This window comes from Calliopsis andreniformis, chromosome 9 (assembly GCF_051401765.1).
Source record: "Calliopsis andreniformis isolate RMS-2024a chromosome 9, iyCalAndr_principal, whole genome shotgun sequence".
In the NCBI taxonomy this organism is placed as follows: Eukaryota; Metazoa; Arthropoda; class Insecta; order Hymenoptera; family Andrenidae; genus Calliopsis; species Calliopsis andreniformis.
The window spans coordinates 13,870,012-13,884,856 of NC_135070.1; positions in this window are offsets into that span (position 1 = coordinate 13,870,012).

Sequence of the window (14,845 nt, forward strand, 5' to 3'; positions counted from 1 at the left end):
TGGGATATGCGTTCGATATCTGATGATAACGGAATGCAAAGGTCCAACCGTTTCTCACTTTTCCTGAAAATGCGACCAGCCCTCGTTCCCGCTGAACCCACTTGAATTTTTCCACTTTCCTTTCGCATTACTTTGATAGCACGCTTACTGGTTATAAAAAAGAAACGGTGAAGTAGAACCGCCGACCTCGGTCACATACAAATTATGATCGTGCTGCATGAAGTTAGATGGAAACTAGTGCTGGGAATTGAGGGAAGCGCGCAGGGAAATTGCTGTGCACCTACCACCAGCCCCTGTTCTCCTTACCGAGTATTTATCCTCTCTATTTCGGTCGGCTCCCTATCTGGCTAGCCTGAGATGAAACCAGTGTAATACCGGTCATTGGCCACTGTAAATAGTGGCTGGCATTTTCGTGAATGCCGACTGAAACGCGAGGACGTCAAAGGTATTGGCGGTATTAGAAAACTTCCACAAGTGCTTTCAGAAGAGCAATATTGGGAAATTTAATGAAAGATCAGCGTGTGTCGCTTTGGTTACCATTTGTGATGGTGATTGGGAATTTTTATGAAACTGAAGCATGATGGGGGCCACGTGAAATTGGAAAAGGTTTAACATCGCACTTTGTTGGGATTCGAATTTGTTTAAACAGCGCGGAAAGAAAGTGCAATTTTTAATTATACTTACTACTTTTAAGGAAATGAATTCGAGGAATTCGAGAGTAACAAAGTTTATCATTTTATAAGCCTGTAAATAAAATCTATAGATTTCATAACCATTTCTGCGGTATTGTATAATTCATACATCTGAAAGCGTTTTATATCATACTTCAGTTTAATCAAAATTCCTGATACCAACTGGAACAGTGATCGATTTTGCGTGGAATAACCCGAACGAGAAAGAAAATAGAAAATAATATAAAATTGAGAGGAGAAAAAAGAGAACGGCGAAACCGATGTAAAACCAGAATACGGATAGGAGGAAAAAGGGTTCTTTGTCTGTCGAGAAACGATTGATGCAAATAAGCGAAATAAGCGAAACGCCAATTGGATTCATTTACAAAATTCCATTTCGATTAACTAAAGAGTTAATCAAATTCTTCAAATACTAAATTCACCCTCTTAAATTTCGACAGCGTGAGTTTGCTTCACGTACCACTATGCAGCTCTCTGTGTATATTACTTTCCACACTGGAACGTATCTAATAACACGGATTGGGGATAAAAATGATCGACATTAACGTCACGGTAAAAACGTTCTGTCTCCCTCGTAATAACGTTAGAGTCACCCTCTTTTTTTTTCCGCAACGCGGCTAGCTGCGAACAAAGTTCCAAGGGGTGATATTTCTTCGACAAGCCTGCTGCGCAGACTCTTAGAGGCGGCTAGTTAAAAAGTCAGACGCAAAGATAAGATAGAAATAGTAACGTGTGGCGTTATAACGGAGAGCCACCTTCGGCCAACTTTGCCTATTGATACTGCAACACCGTGGAAAGGGGTGGGCTGCACCCTTGGCTCTCTCCGCCTGCTGCGCTATCTTCCCCTCGTCTCTCTTCATTCCCTCGATGCACCAAGCCTTGCCCCTTATGGCGGTCCCTTTCTCATCCACGCTAGATCCTCTTCTCCCGACCCTTGCGCTCTTGCGCACAGTGTTTATGGGGGTCGAAGATTCGCGATGTAACACCTGGGGCTTATGATTCTAGGCATTATTGCTCGAGTAAATTAAGCATACAATATTGTTTCCTTCGGCCAATGTCTTCCAACGTGTCCGACAAATTTCCCTAGCCTTTGAATTGCGAGATTTCCTGTGTCGATTACCATCTTCGAACATTCTAATGCCAGAGGCTATTGATTGGTAGAGTATCGCGTTCCACGCTGAAATATTCGTTGACACCCGATAGTCTGGAAATATTGAATATTTTTTTTAGGTAGATTTCGGTGAGGGAAGGTATTTGTAATGCCTGAAACGTATAAAAATTTGATCGAATTTCAGTGTAATTCGTGGTGAAATAACTATAGACGATGCTTTGATATGAATATATCCCACTTCAGAGGATGAAATGGAACTAACAAGAGAACTATCAACAATTTACATATCGTTCTTTCTATTATATATTGCTCGTGGATACATTCTATAGATACCTTTGAAACTTCCAAGATATGAAATGCTATAAAATTCACTAACTTTTAATAACAAAAATTATGAGCCAGCCCATTTGGAAATTCTAAAATTATATTAATGTTCACAGTAAACGTGTGCATATACCCATAAACAGCAGCTTCCTAATTTCTTTAGAACCGTTTAAATAGGTTAGCGATTTGGAACTGAGGCAGAATGCACGACACCACTCCTCGCGAAGCGTCATACCGCTGAATAATCTTGATACTAATGAACGACTCAATTGTCAGCGATAGTAACGTTCCACGAATTACGTAATTTGTATATACATTGGTATATAGGTACATATGTGCTTCGAATATAGTTGAGAACGTAGACCAGAGAGCGTATCGGTTGTCGTTCCCATGAAATTAATTTCCTGCACGGAGGATGTTCGAAAGGCTCTCTAGAGGACTGTATATAGGTAGTGGTACGAGCTCTGCAAACACTCAAGATCGCCGTCTAGTTCGCGGTTGAACCGGTAAAGTCGGTGTCTTACGACTCCGACTTGGACTCGAGCATAAAAGGAGGTAAAAGGTGAAGCGAGGAAAGAGAGAACAGCATAATCGAGTACACTTTATTCGCTTCTAGCAGGGATCCCAGGGTCCAAGAATAACGCGCTTTCGAAGCTGGCGACCGAGTAGGAACTCGCTTTATACATTCCCCTCCTAAATTTTGAATAAAAAATGAAGTTATCAGCGATCCTGACAACGTAACATTACTTCAGAAAATCTGGATTGCCAGAAAGTTAATATAAGAGAGAATTGCTCAGTCAGTATCACAGAAAACTTATTTCCCTCCTTCAGAGTTTTTTATTTTGTATCTGATTATTGACATCTTTATCCAAGTTCGATTGTACATAAAGATATCGCATTACTGATGTAACACGTCTACTGAAAGCGGCTGAGAGGTCTGATTGGTCAAATCGCTTGATAAACGAGAATGTCGATTAGATTCATTTATATAGGAACCGGAAAAAGATCAAAGAGTAGAGAGATTGAACGTTGTCGAGCAAATCCTTCCAAAATGTTCGCGAACTCGAGGAACTCACGCAGGCCAAGCATTTCGATCATTCTGAAAAGAAAGTTCGCAGACAGGCAACACGAGTAGTGTCTACCCCCTCATTCCATTAAACGTTTCCCAAGCGATTTAGCACAACGAGTATCTAAAGGCATTTCTGGATTATTCTGCCGGGGCGACTACACTCTCTTAAACTTAAGTGGCTCACTTCCCTCTACCACCCTTCGACCGTGACGGTGTCGAGCTACCTCTACCATCCGAATCCTTGGCAGACCTCATGTATTGCCTTCTGCAGGTACCCGAGAAGTCCATCATTTAGACAAGGTATTCATCAGGGAGAAAATTGAGACACGACAAAAGAACGATCGAGTTGATTAAACTTCGAATTTCGATAGCTTTCGTGGGAAATACATGATGTGGTTGTTTTTTTTTTTCTTTTTTCTTCTGTTACTTGGTGCTGCGGAGTGCTTTGCAGGAATTCTGCGCAAGGAATTCAGCAGCTTTAAAAATATAGAGACAATGTTCGACTCGGTATGGAAACGAATTTTTGTTCGTTAGCGAAGAATGCATGTAAATAAAGCGCATAACGTGGTATTTCATGAGATGAAAGTTTGTAAAACTCGCATCTAAAGGGAAATTGATACCAAAAGATGGTATTAGTTGAGCCGCTTACACGAAGAGATAATAGGATTACACGACTGCGTACAAACAGTTTCGGTAGCGATTTAAAAATTTTTTTCCAATCATGGTTCTATAGGATGCGTCCGTGCGTAATACGATTTATACAGGCAACGGTCTCCATTATCTGAAAACTCGATGGCGTGCCATTATTTTGAAAACTCACATCCATGCAAACTGTTCGTAAATCGATTAAGTGTGCATTTTGCACGAATCGGCGAACAAACTTCTGCATTTCTTTTTAATTTTAGGCGAAATGAAAGGAATGGGTTTAGAAATCGAAAGATAAAATTCAATCGAGGTATGATTTTTTATATTATAATTTACTGACTTTGAGTTATAGTTTCAAATATTAATTTAGTATTTGAAATACTGTTCACCATTCTGCTTATAAAATTATACGCTGGCGGATTTTCAATTTTATTTTCCGCTCTTCGGCATTCTGATTAATCTCTCCTAGGTGAATTATTGAAGCAGATTTTCGAGTGGCAAAACTGAATGCCTCATTGAAGGCTTTTATCACTAGATTTCTCGATAATGCGCAGCCAGATGTGTAATATATTTAAAATGGATTAAAAATTGAAATAATATACCCCACATATTGATTCACTGAAGTTCTGTTTCATTATTTTTTGGTTGCCTAAAAACTTTGTTATTGAACTATTTGAAAAGGAAATATCAATTTTTCTGAAGGGAACCCAATTATATGAAAAGAAAACCTATCTCGTAATTCTATTTGCGTAGAAAATCCTTTTTTAAAACGCGACTCATCTTATACTATCCTTCAGAACTCTAATTCCAAATTATATAAGAAACTTAGATACCATCATAATTATTTTACCATCATAAAACTGACAACGAGTAAGAGTAAGCTGTAAAACAGACGACATGAAATATCGTTAACAAATATATAATAAAAGCCAAAGTATAATAAAATATAATATAACGATCGTATATAACTCTACAACGATTCCCAAAAACTTCCCCTCAGACGCTAGACAGTTTCCACGCGAAGCGCAGCTCGCAGCACGAAGAGCTCCACGTAGCGGCTCCAGTGCAGTCGTCGAGTCGCTAAACACCCTGTGAACCCCTAAAATGAAATAGCTCGCAAGTAAATTTCCCCCGAATCACGTTTTAACTTTGATAAAACGATCCCACTCGATTTCGAGTCCCTAATTCTCGTCCACAATTCTACATAGTTTCGAAACAGTAGAAAAGTCGTGACAACTTGCAGACAATTTTCCCCCGTCCAGACGACCACCTTCTGCGTGGCCGTCCGTGCTGGCTCGCGACGAAGGAAGTCGAAAAGGCGGGACGAGGACAGCGAGGAAGATAAACATCGCGACAGAGACGAATAGAGGTCTAAGTAGGGCAGCAAACAGAGAGGGTCAGAATAAAAATACGAGAGGGAATAATACGAAGTAAGGGAAGTGGTCATAGAATGGGGGAAAATTGCCTACGACTTATGACCCTCCGACGATGCGACGCTGTAACTACGTGGCATAACTGTACGGTGTTACGCAGGAATGATATCGGGGAAGGTTGCCATAAGTTATAACCTACCATTCCTAGGTTTCTCAACAAATTTCGCCGCTGTGCTCCTTAATGGCGAGATGAATAGGACTGCATGAAACAAGTGGAGAATAGTAAACGTGGAGTAAAAGGAATGTGAGTGCGGGATAATTGGAAGAATGGGTAAATATGGAGAAGGAAACGAATGGGAGGGGAGCACGTAGAATGGGGAAAGTATGACGAAGTAGGTTGGAGATTATGCGTTTAAAGGCATTCGTATTTCTAATTACCTTCGACGATTGCTTCCCACCAGCCAGAAACTACGGATTAAGCTAAATCTCAACGCTAAACACATCATGGAAGAAATAGTAGTGTTAAAAGCCTCTCGTAAAGTTATGGTCGAAAGGCAAAACAACGTAGATCACGTATTTATACAATTTCAGAAAAATTGATGTTTAATATTTTAATACTAATTCTGTATTGTGAATTTGGATATTATTACATTTACTTTTTTACAGCGATAAGTTGTTTCACCTTCATTCGAGACAAAAATTCAAGTCTCTTGGAAGTCTGATTGATATAATTTTGCCTTATGACTGGAAAAATACCAAACAGGAAAAGCCTGACCAAGTATCATCAAGTACCATCCATGTATTTCATTATCCGTCTAAACAGTCTCAAGAAATAACTATTCCTGCATATCTACCCTACCACTCCCCACCAGCCAGAAATTACACACCAAGCCAATCGCGTCCCTAAACACTCCAAGGAACAGACATCGTCGCAAAAAGCCCTCTCAATCAAGCACGTAAAGCTAAAGAAACAAGTACACAGATGTCCCCAGAAGATTCTACAAAAAAGGTTCCGCGAAAAGCCACCAAAGAGCTACGAGAAGCAAAGACAAAGGAGGCAAAGCACCGTGAGGGAAATGACGAAGCAAACAGTGGAAAATTATTCTCGACTGATGAAGCCTCTCCTGGTGGCGATAACGACTCGGACAGGACCGTGCCCCAGCCCCGGCATAAATATTAATAATCTAGGACCGATACACCGTGAATGTCACTTAGAATTACGTCGCGGTCCATAGGCTAACTGATGAAAAAGTTTTAATACCGGTCCAGCGACTCCCGACGGCGCACTATATTTCCATGAACTTATTGTCGAGCCGTGAAACTCGGCTTTTTGCGGGACACGTGTTGCCTGATGTATTCCAGGAGCTCCAGAGAACTTATTCGCCCCGGAGACTACGCGCCACATTTCATAATGCGTCGGTATATGCCCGGCGGGCCCGTAACCGTCGGCCGAGAATCAAAATAAAGGCGGCCACCCAGCCGCCCACCGTCGACCATCGTACTTTGCATCCCCTTGTTCTTCGGTTTTTCCCCGAGAATCGTTATACATAAATCAGCTACTTCGCGCTCCCGTTTCCAGGTTCGCGATGCCTTTTTGCTCCGTTCACGGGTCGGTCCTTCGACGACGGAGAGGAAAAGGGCGGCGGAAGTGGGATACAGTCTTGCTCGAGAGTATTGGGACACCTATTTTCGATGGATTTTGCAAGATGAAGGAGTTAGACGAAATCCATACTTCTTACGAATTTAAAATACTTAGGGAGTGTCCAAGCTGAAGAGTCACATAAATATCTTGTCTGTTTTTAGTAACATGGGGTTTTAAAAAATTGAGAGAGAGGTTCTACACAGGAGATTGTTCTTCTATGATACTTCTGCTTTGAAATTGTTCCAATTATGACATGAGCGACTTTCATGCAATTAAGAACACGGGAGTGTATATCGTGGCAGAAGGAAAGGTTATTAAAAGTTAGCGGAATTGTTTTCGAGCTGTCCAGGATGCTCGTTTCGTATTGGAGGAGGCTAACTGTGAATGTGATTTGGGTTAATAAATTGATGGAGGATGATGCTAGATGGGAAATACTGTTTTCACGGTGTAATAAAGTTTGATAAACTTAAGTTTCCGAGTTGAAGGGATTTGATAGATGCAGAGAGAATGATGTAGGGTTGAGGAATTGCTAAGAGTTAGATTGTGGATACTTCATGAGAGTAGGTCGGAGAATTGGCATTGCTAGCCTTTGGTATGGCTAGCTCTAGGTAGCCGAGGTCGTGGTGAAATTCAAATTATTAGTATGAAATTTTCGATCGAATTTTCTGGATATTGTAAAATACGTTCGAAAAAAGCTCATTACGTTTCAGTGAAATGTACTGTAATTGATATTTGCACTGTAACAGGAATAAATGAAATCAGAGGTGCTAATAATGAATTACCAGATGATTTTCGAGTAATGCAATATTTGGTGGAACATATTTTCATTGAAATACATGCTTACATAATTAAAGAAACATTAATATTTTCCCTGTAAATGAAAACTTATTCCAAATTTTGAGATCTGATAACATCTATTCAGAAATCATATATACTTTAGTAAAAAGTGACGTGTAATTTTTTTCCTGAACATATTTCAATTTTTCAACCATTTTATATTGTTAAATATTATTCAGAAGTGGTATATCTCATAACATGTTAAAAGGTATGTCTATTTAAACGTATAAAAAGTATTACGTTTTTAAAATTCATACGGCGTCCAGATAAAACCTTCATTTTTATTCCAAACGTTTTCTTTTACTTTGATATTCTTTTTTTTCAGTTCAATTGCCCGATGAAAAAAGAAAAGTGCATGCAACAGTAAAAGTATGAATTGGAAGCAACAGTATTAAAAGTTGTGAAAAATCATGTCTACGTTAATACTGCAGCGCAGTTAGCAATCCATATTTGAATCTGCAGTTTCATATTCTCTATTCCTTTGATAAGTATTGTTTAATAATTACTACATATTGACACGGAAACGTCATGTCCTCATTACGTTACTGATTAAAATTGTATTGACAGTGGTAAACAAATGTGTCATTTCGTTTGACGATATTTGCAGAAGTGAAAGCCTCTGTTTGAGAAACGATTCCAAACTGTAGCGAATATTTTGAAAATAATTGTGAAATCGCGTTATTCAATAAAGCCCTTGATATCAAAGGGTACATAACTTGATAACTTAGTGCATTTTAATACATATATAACTAAATGTACTACACAGAATACTTTAAGAAAACTTTAGTGTGAAGAATTTTTTAGAGTTTCGGGTGTTACTTAGTTTCCTTTACAATTAATTTCCTTTGAGAAAGAAAAGAGTCAAAAACGACAAGCAAGGACTTGCAAAGCGTACAGAAATGAGAAATGAAGTAGTTTAAGGGAGGGGATAGTAGTACGGATTTTAAACTCGAAAATTAATTGGACCAGAGGCTTCCCAAGCCTCTGTTACATATTACTCGCAAATCATCAGTTAGTTACATTACAGGGAGATAGAAGCAGCCACAGATATTTCGCTTTGTGCCTCTTATTAATCACGTTCGCCGGCGATCTCACGTCCCTGCGCATAAATGCGCGATTTAGTACGCGTGTATATTTCCCACAATGTGATACCGCGTCGGTTCGTGGTTACTCCATATTCACGCACCGACTGCCGAAATTTGAGTCGCGTGCGCGCGAATTTCTCCCCACAGCCGAACACGGAACAACCGAAATGTAATTTCAACGAGGGAAACCGTATATAAGTCGTCATTAAAATACATACGCGTGAATGAGGAATCAATTTTCCATTGGATAACGAGGTATTAATCAACCGTTATTTAATTTTCAAAATACCATGCGAGAGGAAACATTTCTGTGTTTCCTATCGTTTATATTTTAATACCATTAACTTATCAGAGGAATTTGGGATGTAACAAATTTTGTACTACCCAGTATTAAATATAACTAAAAAAGTGGAAAATGTAATAACTGTCATTTCAAGTTAACTGTATTTATCATTTTTTTTTAAGTGTAAACGATGTCTAACTTCTCAATTCTTGAAAAATTAAATTTCGAAATTCAAATTAAGATATTAAAATTCAAGTTTCAAATTGCAAAATTCAAATTGAAATTTCAAATTTATGATTTTCAAGTAGATATTCAAATTTTCAAATATTTTAATATTTAAGTATTCCAATTTTGTACTGTTCCCTATTTTACAAAATAAGAAATCTTATGATTTGAATGAATTTTCAAATACAAATTCTTCAATTTTCTTTCATTACCAAAAACTTGACACCATTTAGTCTATGATATACATGTAAACGTTCATTTCGTTAATTCCTATATTTTAAAAGAGTATCCAAATATCTTGTCAGTATATATCAAGTTGCCATCGAATACATTCGTTTCAGCAACTATTGTAGGTATCGTCCATCGATTAATAGGCGTTCATGCGAATCGGCTCGTAATCGACATCAATCTGTAGCTAGCGGTAAAATACATCGTGGCCTTCTCGTATCAATTTACGACGATTTCACTCACGGCCGAACGTTACATAGTTTAAAAGTGATAACAACAGCAATTTCGTCGAGTCACAATTAATTATGCCTTAAATTATTTGATCGGACGCACATTTCTCTATGTGTAATCGAAACGAAATCAATTTTAGATGGGATTCGCTGCAATTTCCCTTGAATTAAAGCACACCTCTTTATACGAGCAAGCAGCACCCTAATTATCACGTATTTTTTATTCATGTTGTACAGGTTGGCCACATGTACATTGCAATTCAATTTCTGTTGAATCGAACGGATAATCAGAACAACGTATAAATGTGGTAATTCACGCGCCATTACAGACATTTTATAGCTCTGCCGCGTGACAGAGGTAGTAATGATCCTTTCCTTCTTCCGACCACGTTTTTGCATGTATAAAATATTTATTATCACGTGTAACGTAGAGGAAAACTACTAACCAGATTATACGTAGGAAATCAAAGTGAAATTATGGCACCTAACAAATCTTCGTCACAGTAATACAGTAAAAAGATTAACTTTCCATGTATTTCATATAATAAATGAAAATGAATTAATTCAATCAACTTAGACATACCACACAAAAGTACCTCAATTGATTTTAAATATTTCCTTCACAATAATTGTTTCTGAATTTTCTAATTTCTCGGAAAAAATGCATAAAATGGCATCCATAATTACCCAAGTGTTTTAAAAGTTGCAAACAGTTGATTGAAAAATTAATTACCCACGAGAGAACACCTAACCTACTTTCAATTTCTAGAATTTTAATATAATTAGGAATTTCATTAAATTGTCTAACTACCATAGTAATAATACATCTATAATACATTATTCAGTTAACCATGCTCCATTGTCTCGTGACACTGTTCGCGTGTCCCCACTGGAAGCTCTTCCGCTTAGCGCGTGTCAGGCGACACGCATGAAATTTCAGTGAACGTAAATTCAAAGGGAAGCCATCAAGCGTAGTTTTAAAACGTAGAGCTCCGATCATAAACAGGTCAGTGACGAGATTACAGAAGATGATGGGAGAAAATAATTTAGGTCGATTTATCCGACAGCTCCCTGTTATTCCATTTATTTAATAGCCAATAAATGCATTACTCATCGACGCGGATTACAGCCACATACTCTTTCTCTCGAACAATAAACTCTGATCTGGTTGATTTCGGTCGAATTACCTCGAGGCAAATGATTTGTCGAAGGATTACGGCTGACCGCGTCTATTAATCCCATTGGACCTGGATCCCGCTTCGATGGTTGATTAAGACAGCCTGTAAGTACCCTATACCGTGTATCGTGTCCTTCGATGGCTTTACAGAAAATTGAATGCGTTGGACTCCATTATCCTTATCTACCACACCCAATATAACTCGGTGGTTAAATAGGTTACGATAATACATCGATAAAAATTTCAATGGGTAGATGGATTACGTTATCTATATTAAATACATCGATCTTGCTAATAAAAATCTTCAACGCGTAGTGTTCAATCTGTGATAGCGAAGTTGAGTAGTTTATGAAATATTCTGATCAGAAGCGTGAAAATGAGGAGCATAGTGATAAAAACATCTGCTTATTTGATGAAATGAGATTATGGTTATTATATTCTGTATATATAATTTTCTATTGTTTTAGTGTAGAGAAGTAGAGAAGGGGTTCAAAAAATAATAGTAAAATTACATGTACATATCTGTGATCAGGTATCTAGTAAGTAGTGCAATATCGGTCTCTAGTCAGACACGTAGTAAGTAGTATATCACCCTGTAGTCAGACGCATAGTAAGTAGTATAATTGGATCTTTAGTCAGACGTATAGTAAGTAGTATAATATCGTTTGTCAGGCACTCAGTAAGTAGTATAATTTGCCCTCTAGTCAGACGTGTAGTAAGTAGTATGTCAGCCTTTAATCAGAGGCGCTGTAAGTAGTGTAATATTAGCCTGTAGTCAGACGCGCTCTAAGTAGTATAACTCCATATGCTCTCAGACACATGGATACCCTTGTAAACTAAAGCATTAATATAATTAGCTTTCACATTTTGAAGTTAATCAATTCCTCCTTATTAATAAAATATCAATGTCTATCCGTATGAGTGAGATTAATATCAAAAGCAGAGATAAACTACCTCGATATCCCGAGCGTAACGGGAGATAAACCACTTCCAAACTCGAGCGTTCGCCAGTTCCTGGAGGGGTTAAAGTTTTAGGGTATACTATCTATGGCCAAAAATCTAGTATCAGATAGCGGAACGAAACCCCTCCTTGTAAATATCCACGCTAAATTTCAGAAGATATCGCTTTAGTTTTTCTGCTTCTTGCGAAATATGCGACAGGTTAGGTACGATCTTCTTCCTTACTTTTATCAATAATAGAGAAATCATTATCCATGAAATGATTAATCAGAATCGTTATGTAGCAGATGCTACTTTCACAGTTACTTTACACAATGCAATCACTTGTTTAAAGTAACTCGCACCTGCTGTGCTTTCTGCACTTAGGAAACTCCATCTCACTGGCGAAAGACAAAGTTCAACGAAGGTTAACGATTATACCCCTTGCTTTCGCTTAATATAATGACTTCATGGCGCACAACAAATACAGGGCACAATTGCATTAGTTTCGTTAGAGGCTGGCCTTGGTTGGCAACTTGGCAAATCTCTCTTTCACCGTACTGGAAGATGTTTCCCGGGTATTATGAAAATTGTGTGAATCCCACTGGCGCGTTTAATTTGAAACCGAGATGAGTCTCTGCAGATCGGGGATTTAAGCAACTGGAGAAATGGTGCCAATGAGCAGATCAACATGAATCAGTGAAAAGATAAACTGTACAATGGAATCGCGTAGTCTTCATACGTGTTGGGCATGAATGGCAAGTGTTCATAAAAGACAAAGTGCAAGAGATTAAATGGTAATTTGGAGTTGAGCTCCATTTACGACTGAAGTTTGCATCTGATTATAGCTTCTAATGCACAAGAAATTCAAGTGCATGAATATGCTGCATGCATAAACCATAAATTACGTAAACAGTAACTTTAAGGTAAAGCGCGAACTTCGTAATTTTTACTTGCCTTGATTTCCGCAAAATTACCACAAGAGAAAGCTGTTATAGAATACGAAAAGTACTTCAATTTTTAAGTAACCTTAAAATAACAGAATTCGTCTTTATAGACCAGCTCCGAACCAGGGTTGAGGTCTAGTTCTTCCAAGAATTTCATACAAATGAAATAGTCAAGTTGCTTGAAGGAACATATCACTCAAGCTAATAGTCCTCCATATGTACATTAATCTTATCACGAACTCGTCCCACTTAATCCGCTTGTACATTCTGTTTTAACAATATTAACGTGTCCGGTTGTGTAGTACGAACGAAAGGAAATCTGAGAAGACACGTTGACAGAGCTGGCATTCCCAGCGGGACGGCACGTTGCTCGGGGAAGATTTATGAAAAGAAATACTCGTAAATTATAAACATCGGGGTTTCGCGAGTAGGACGCCGTCGTAGCATGCGGTTGCTAGTTTTGATACATGACGCGCGAATAAAGCCAGCGCACGGACCGCCACGGAACGTTTAGTATCTATCACGATGGTCCCCCATAAAGCACAAAAACTCGTTCGCGCTGAAGCGGAAATTAGGACGTATCTCCATTTCGGTCTGTATCTTACCGAGCGCGCGGCTAATGGAGTTACACAGTCCCGTCGAACCAGTTTTATATCACCCCCGCCATCGATTCTACCCTCCAACCCCGTAAATCAGTTTCGCGTGTAATTTTTTTTTATCCCTTTCCTCTGTTTGCTCACAATACAGAATGATACTATTGTACCTTCGCGATAATCTACAACTGCAAACAGGATTCTATTGAAAGGTGAGGGGAGTTTCCATGTAAAGAGAAAGGAGTTCTTAAGGAGTGGGGAAATGTAATTGAGGATGAAAGAATTTTTCATTATGTGAAGTGCAGGTAAAAAGAAAAATTGTAGAGAGGAATAAACTCTTTGTGTACATGTTGAAAAGATGAAAAGGGGAAGAGCAAAAAAAGAGATAAAAAATAGATGTGGATTTTGGACTGTGTTTTTTTCTAAATTTTATGCAAATAGGAACGATAAATTACCTCAGGTTTTTGGTGATGAATTGGTATTCAGTAATACTGTGTCTGTAATTGTGAGCCGATTAGAGATATCAGTCGTATTTGGGGTTTAGGACCATTGTTAGACTGTAAGTAATGTAACACGTATAGTATTAATGAAATCGATACTTCTATGTATTCCTGAAGCTTTGATTGTTTCGCTATTGCGTTTAGCTGCATGTGTTGTGTTCCTTTGATCCAATTTTGTACGGATTTCTTACTATCGAGTTAATGTCCTTGTTACGTCATTACCATAGTAGTAGTGTATTATCAGGATCCGTATTTGATTAATAACAGAACTATTTTTTCTGTATTCTGTAAATTAAATATTAATGTTATCTTTTTAGTCGAACATAAAAGAAAATATTAGCTTGAACATTCCTTCACCATTAACATAAAAAAATCTATTCCTGTTTTTGGATACGGAATTTATCTCTTGTTCACCTCTTAGTAAAAATGAATTTTCTAATAATAAACATATAGCTGATCTCTTACCTATAGTTGGTTTCTTATAGCTGATCTATGCAGAACGCGAACGAAATTCAAGAAAACCACCCGAAAAGTACTTCTACCGAAACTCACGCTCCCTACTGCATTCACAACACTCTAAGAGCATTTTAAGTTTAGATATAACATTAGTCGTAAAAATTACAAGCACTTTAAACTTCTAAGCTATTTAAACCACAGACTCTTCTCTACGCTTTAGCTTTTAAACTTTCTAACTTACAGCTCGCATGTTTGCAGTTCAGCGAATTCTCGATTCAGCTTTTTGTTCTGAACTCTCGAGGAATAGTCTTGCAGAAAATCAATACAACTGAACGTTATACTATTATAAATCGAAGAATTGAATTTTGGAAGCAATTTACTCTATGACGATCGACTTCATATGAAATGTATGAGTCTTGAAACCATCTAATTGCCTTTAGTGCAAAGTTAGGAATGTTTCTTCAGCCAAGTGGCTCTGAAATTGTAAAT